The sequence below is a fragment of the Gorilla gorilla genome, chromosome 19 (assembly GCF_029281585.2).
Source record: "Gorilla gorilla gorilla isolate KB3781 chromosome 19, NHGRI_mGorGor1-v2.1_pri, whole genome shotgun sequence".
Taxonomy (NCBI): Eukaryota; Metazoa; Chordata; class Mammalia; order Primates; family Hominidae; genus Gorilla; species Gorilla gorilla.
This window is the reverse complement of record NC_073243.2, coordinates 74,697,852-74,705,250: the sequence shown is the minus strand read 5'-3', so window position 1 is coordinate 74,705,250 and position 7,399 is coordinate 74,697,852. Positions and strand designations below refer to the sequence as shown.

Sequence of the window (7,399 nt, the reverse complement as noted above, 5' to 3'; positions counted from 1 at the left end):
ATTTATTTATTTATTTATATTTAAAGTCAATAAATTCTCATTCAAGGAATTCTATGTTGTGATTCTTCCACTGTACATTAAGGTCACTTTAGATCCTCTAAAGAGCTGGAGTTGAAATTTATCTTCAAAAGATTTATCTTCAAGTTAGCCCTTTTTAATGAAACTGATACTTATTTTATTCCAGTTGTCCTGTCAGCCCATAATTCTTTTATTTTGGCTTCTGTCATCTCCTTTGAATATGGATATACGGATGAAGACTTACAAATTCACCAAGAATCTTTGAGATCTAATTTCTTCAACCAATTTACTTTAGAGTCATTTTTAATGTCGGTAGATACACCTGGTTCTCAATTTGACATCCTCTTTAATTAAACATGAATGAGTTCAAGTCATATTCATTCTTAAGCGATCTCACTCAAGAGTAGTACAGACGTGTGGAATATGCCAATACTTAAGGTAAAAAAAGGTCTTTCATACATCTAGCAACTGTCTTTTTCATACTTTTAACAACTGTCTTCTAGTTCTTTCCCACATATTTAACCATAGTCCTGTGGGTAAAATAAAACCACAGAGTTACTCTATGAGGCATTTCCAATCTATTCTTTTTTAAAATGGACCTCCTCCACAAACTGTATAATCTTAGCGTATCACAAAACTAGAGTTGCTTTTGAGAGTAAAATAAACGTTGATCTTTAAGACAAATTTCTTATCTTCAAGGAATGATTGTTTAAAAAGTAATGAAATGTTGAACAATGAGCAGTAAATAAATTAGTAGTGAAATAAGAAGCTATAAAATGGAAATTCTAAATTGGCAGTGGGGAAGATTAATAATCAAGTGTATATATTTATAATATAGAATACTTACAACATTCATGAATTAAAAGCATCTGATACCTCTGAAAGTAGTGATAACCCAGGGGTCACAAAATTAGGATAGTCACTTAAAACCTATTCAAGAATGAGCAGCTTCCTGAGTTTCTTCCTCCACTGCATTCAGCCACACGTCTAACAGTCCCTCAAACAGACAGAAGAATGCCAATTTGTTCTCTGGAGATGATAAAGAATAGGACTTATTATTGAGGGGAATTCAGACACTTTTGTAGGCAGAGGTAACAGACCAAAAGCAGAAATCTTCATTATGCATGCAAACTGAAAGCCGATGCCCATCTTTATTTTCACCCTGCCCTCTACTATCAAACAAAGACCTTTCGGTAGTAGTTCCCAGAGAAACTGACCAGCCCAAAATGAAATACTGAAGAGACTGTCAGTGAGGCCCCTCCTTAATGCACCATTCCTATCAACTTTTGCTCTTTGGAAACAATAACAGAAAACAGAAAGTTAATGAAAATATTGACTCTATGATATAAAGCAGGATACTATAAAAAGGGATATTTAAAGAAAAAATAGAAATTAAAAACATGATTGTGATATATATATATAAATTTTTAATGTTTGGAAGACAAAGTTGTAGACATAACTTAGAGAGTCAGAGACATGGAGAATAGAAGGCAAAGGGAGGAGCAACTGAACAGATTAAGCATAAACATATAGATTGTTTCCAAAAAGAAAACAGTGTAGAAAACCCTTAATGAGATCATGAAAATAGGTCAGGACTAAAGAACATTTCCTAATTCAGGGTCCACTGAGGCCCTAAACCTGGGCAAGAATATAGACTTTTTCTAGGGCAGGATGTAAAGAAAGTTTTAGCACACTGGAGAGAAAAAGAATAACCTGCAATTTGAGAGAATGAAGGAGGGAAGTACAGACAGAGGGAGAGAGGGAGAGAAAATATGGATCATATAAAAAGATAAATAAAAATAACCTTATATTTCTGAACAACAAAATAGAAAGCCAAAAGTAATTAACAATAAAGAATTAATGCCTTTACTATTTTGAAGATAAATTATTTTCCATCTAAATATTACAGTCATCTAAACTAGTAATCATGTATTAGCATAAAATGAAAGTATTTTCAGGTTTCGATATATCAAACATTTGTCATTCCACGTATCCTTTTTTGAGGAGAGAATATATTGAGAATATTATTGTGATTGTTAACTATTTTTTAAATTAATACATAATAACTGTACAAATGTATGAAGTACATATGATATATTGATACATGCATACAATACATAATGATTAAATCAAGATAATTAGGATATTCATTACCTTAAATATTTATCATTCATTTGTGTTGTGAACATTTCAAATCTCTTCAACCTACTTTGACATGTACAATAAATTATTATTAACTATATTCAATCTACTGTGCTATCAAATACCAGGACTTACTTCTTCTATGTGACTGTATGTTTATACCCATTAACCAGCCACTCTTCACCCCACCCCTCTCAGCTTCTGGTAACCATAATTCTACTCTCTACCTGAATGATATCAACTTTTATATCTCTCACATATGAAGTGAGAACATGTAACATTTGTCTTTCTCCACCTCATTTATTCTACTTAATACAGTTACCTCTAGTTCCATTCATGTTGTTGAACATAACAGGACTTCATTGTTTTTATGGCTGAATAGTATTCTATTGTGTATATATACACCACATTTTCTTTATCCATTCTTCCATTGATGAGTACTTAGATTGGTTTCATTTCTCGGCTATTGTGAATAGTGCTGCAATAAACTTTGTGTGTTAAGTAAGCCAGAGAGTACCCAGATTATGTACTGTTTCTGGGTATGTCTGTGACAGTAGGTTCTGGATGATATTAGCATTTGAGTTGGTGGCCTTAGTAAAATAGAGTGCCCTCCCCAAAGTGGTTGGGCATCAACCACTTTCACAAAATGTGAAGGAAGGAGGAATTCACCCCTTTTCCCCCTGCTTCCTGACTGAGCTGGGATATCTCATCTCATATTTTCCAAACCTTTGACTGAAATTTATATAATTAGTTCTCCTAGTGATGGCAGCAGCAGCCCGTCTGGAGCAGCTGCTGTGTGGACACCAGCTGCAGCAGGGGAGGTGCAATCAGGTCTAGGACTAGGTGGGAACCCCCTCAACTACTGAGTTGGCGGGGTGGGGCCCCATGCTCCTGGGTGCAGCTACAGCCACCCAGCTGCAGTTCCAGACCCAGCTATCCCTGTCCTCTCAGAGGCCCAGGAAGTCCCCTGCCTCTGCAGGCTTGAAAGTGCCTGCTCCCTCTCCCTGGCCTCTCCCCATTCCCAGTGCCTGCTGTGGGGCAGAGCAAAGTTGTGGCCAAGTCAGAGTGCTGTCAAAACCTGGCCAGGTGTGCATGAGCTTAGGGCAGTGCTGACATACCAGGCCCTGTCACCTTAACTCCCTCTGGACTTTGAGCACTGAAGAGCACAGGAGTGGGGCCAAAGGGGCTGAGGGTGGCTCAGCAACAGGCCTGTAGGCTCCTCTCTGTGTGGACAGCCTGGGCACCATGGATGGCATGTTAAAGAAGACAGGTTCCTAGGTGGGAAGGAGTGGGTCCCTGGTGAAACCTCGACTTCAGGCCAATGAGGGCCTGAAGCCTAGGGGCCAGGCTTCCAGTCCTGGGTGAAGTCCATGGCTCAGAATGAGAACTTCATTGATGACCAATCAGCCAATCAGATCTGCTGCTGGCTGCCCATGGACGCATCACCACACACTTCCTCCATTTTGGAAACATAAAAACCCCAGACTCAGCCACACTTATACTCTTGCTAGGATCACCTGCCCACAGAATGGAGCTGCCCTCTTTGAGAGCTGTCTGTTGCTTGGTGAAGCTTCTCTTCATCTTGCTCACCCTCCAGTTTTCTGCTTACTTCATTCTTCCTGGTCACAGGATAAAAACTTGGGACCCACCAAATGGTGGTATTAAAAGAGCTGTAACACAAACAGAGCTAAAACACCACCCCACCACCACCACTTTCCATGTTATGGGCAACAAGAAGGAGAGGAGAATTGTGGCCCTTCTGGGAGCCCAGACCTCAGGGCTTCCTAAGCCAAGGCTGTGACACACTGTAACACCCTCTTTGGAACTCTGCAGATCCTGGTATCTCTGAGCTTTTGGGTGCCATCACATTCCCCTTGTCCAGATGCTTGTGCCAGCAGCAGAAGCCACTTGCAATATGTCTGGTCCAGCCACAACCTCACATTGGAGCCAGTGCCTGTGCTGGGGCCTGGAGCTGCCAACCCCACCACAGCCGGTGCACTTGGCTGTGCACAGTGGCTGGACCCCATGCTCGCTTGCTCACACACCCCTCATCACTCTGTGCCTGGCTCACCCTTGGCAGACACGGGATCTAAGTTGATAGTGTGAGCTGACAGTAGCCTGCAAGGCCAGGTGGGCAGAACTAGCCCAGTGGACACAGGTGAAATCCAAGCAGAGGTGCCACAGGCCACAGAGGTTTCTAGCTGGTGAAAAGATGCCTTAATGATCCCGTGACACTAGTTCTCAGTGCTTAGATGGGGACTAAATTAAACCACTGGCTTTCATGAGTTTCTAGCTTGCAGATAGCAGATTCTGGGACTTTTCAGCCTTTATAACTGCATGAACAAATTCCTTAAAATAAATCATGACAGAAGATAGATGGATCTCATTCTCTCTAAACACACACATACACACACACACACATATGCATACGCATACACACACACACATTACAGCTGTGGAGTTCATTCTGCAGACCCTGACCCCACAATGAATGAATGACGTACACTGACACAGATATTCCGCCTGTCAGTTCAGCTTAGGGTCCGGGCCCCTCACAGACATCAAGGAAGGTGCTGTAAAGAGTAGCAGCCACCACCGTGTTCAGCCAGTGAAGCTCTTATTTATTCAGTATAGATTAAATGACAAAGGTCTTGAGTAAACACCACTAGAGGGGAATTGACCTGGTTGCCCATCCCCCAAGTAGAGAGCAATTATGCACCTGCAGTTTATCAAATGTTGGTCTTAGGACCACATGAGTAAATGAGCTATTTAGATAAACTACTTTACATTCCTTTGTACCTACTTTAAGCTGTTTACTCAAGGTAGGATTAGGCTGCTTTCAGCCATAACCCTATCTTCACATTTTTACAAAACCTTCCAGCCTTCCAAGACGATTTGTCTCTATATCCTATAACTTCATCTTAAAAATTTTCCCACCAGCCTGACTGAACTCCCACACACACACCACAAACACACCCTACTGTTTCTATTTCTCTTGAGAAATCTGGCTGATATGATGCAGCCTACAGAAAATGAAAAATCTAGCAGAGAAGTGAGGTAGACCAACACCCCAGGAAGAGAGAAAGGCGATGATGTCCAGATATGCACATGGATAACAAGTGTAGAGGGCATTGCAGCAGATCAAAAGACTTTAGGAAAGACTTCTTCAAGAAGAAAGTTGTTAATTAGCTGATGTAAATGAACACCTAAATATAAGATTTAGTGAATAGTAAATAATTTGTGACAGGAGTATTGATACACAGAAAGTTAAGCAAAAGAAGCTATAAAACATGTATTAAATGCAAGGGAAATTAAACATATGCAGATATGACCAAGTAAGCCTATCTACTGTGTGGCTGTTTTGTGAATAGAAGTTACTACCTTTTAATCTCGATAGTCAATATTAGCCTCACCAATATAATTATATGTTCACTTATGGAGGATCATAGGTGGACAATTTATGTCTGTGTACTGGGGCTGTGGGAAAGAAAGAAAGTTAAATCTTCAACTTCTATGGTGAAAAGTCAGTAGATAATGCCTGAAAGACCAATATGCATGTCCTCTGGAGACATGGAAGTAAATCACAAGAACTAAGCTAGTAGATTTGAAAACAGTTAACTGAGGAAGAGAAAATAAGAAATGAAAAACTGAAGATGCCTATAGCCTGCTTTATTTTTTTGATAAACCTTATAAAATATTTGTCTCTTTAAATTACATGGAAGCATAACTTTGATAAATTGAATTATTATAATAATTCTAATCAGAAAGTACAGAGAATAACATCAGCATAGCTATATAAAAATCGTGAGTTGTACATAATTTTTCAGAGAAGATGTGCCAAGTGCAGTCAAAGTAACAATTATCAAGAAACTAGATGGAATAAAAGACTAACAAAATCAACTTTAACTTGCAACTAATTCATATGTGTAATGAAAAAATGATTATTCAGTGAGAAATGTGGTTGATAAATCAGAGAGAACTGAATATGCTTGTAAATTCTTTGATGATACATGGATATTGTATTTGGCCTGCAGTAGTGTTAATAAGACCACAAGAGAAATGTGGTGTGTAGAATTCCCTTTTAAGTACCAAGTGAATTAACATTTAATCTTTTTGATTTAGTCAATTCTCTCCTTTGTTCTTTTCACAAAATAAATCAATTTGTTTCAAATAAAGCTTAATATATTTTTATACAGTGAAGGTTTGTTTTTGGAATTTCTGTTTATCCTACTCTGTCTTTTGGCTTTTTGAATACAATAGATGGAAGTTTCTTTTTACCCTCTATTTCTAACATCAAAATACGTGTTCTATAGCATTTGTGGAGTTACATGTTAATCAACAATTTAATTAAAAAAGTTAAGATCGCTTGCTTAGTGGAAAAGTGATTAATATACCTGAGGGTGATAAATTTGGGGGGCTTATTATTTTCACCAGAAAACAATCACTTGTATCTATACCAAAACAAAATATACAAACAAACATGAAATTTCCCTGTGTTGGAGTTGTTTAATTAATTTTCTAACCATCACGGAATCTTTTAAACCATTAACAAAAAGAGAGTTTAGATATCTGATACCTTAACTGTTCTTCTATTAATATTTATGTAAATTTCTACTTCCTGTTAGAAAGTTTCTTCACATCCAAGTTAGAATGAGAGCATTTCTTGTATGCTGTATTTTGAGTTATCTATATTCTATAGTAAAAAATTTAGAAAAATACTTTGCAGATTAAAAATGCATTATTTTTCAGAATATGTCGACTCAATAAATCTCATTTTTTTTCCATTTTTTTAACTTTTGTATTTTGAAACTAGCCAAATCATTTCACAGAACTGATGTTTATGGTATCTTTTGAACAAAGATAGAAATTGACCCTCCAAATCTTAAAAGTTGAGAAAATTACTTTTGTCTTATCTGAGTTCCTTTCTCAAGAAACCAACCATCATACCTCCCATGTAGTATCAAGGAACTGAAACTTACCAGATCATCACGTCTGAACGGTGATACCTCAGATGCCTCACCTATCATGCCTGGGTAGCTGGGATTATAGGTATCCCATTTCTGGCTAACTTTTTTTAATCTCTAGTAGAGATGGGGTTTTGCCGTGTAGGCCAGGCTGAACTTCAACTACTGGCTTCAAGTGATCCACCTGCCTCAGCCTCCCAAAGTGCTGGGATTATAGATATAAGCCACTGTGCCCAGCCTATTATATTTAAATATGAAATTCCCTAACAGTTTTA

At 38.2% G+C, this 7,399-nt stretch overlaps 1 non-coding gene across 1 annotated transcript; it reads right to left on the bottom strand.

The window, feature by feature from the left end:
* Positions 1 to 508: 508 nt before the first annotated feature.
* Positions 509 to 623, bottom strand: LOC115933100 (small nucleolar RNA SNORA18). Its single transcript, XR_004069107.1, has one exon. It is a non-coding gene; the product is annotated as a small nucleolar RNA SNORA18 (small nucleolar RNA).
* Between the last annotated feature and the right edge of the window lie 6,776 nt (positions 624 to 7,399).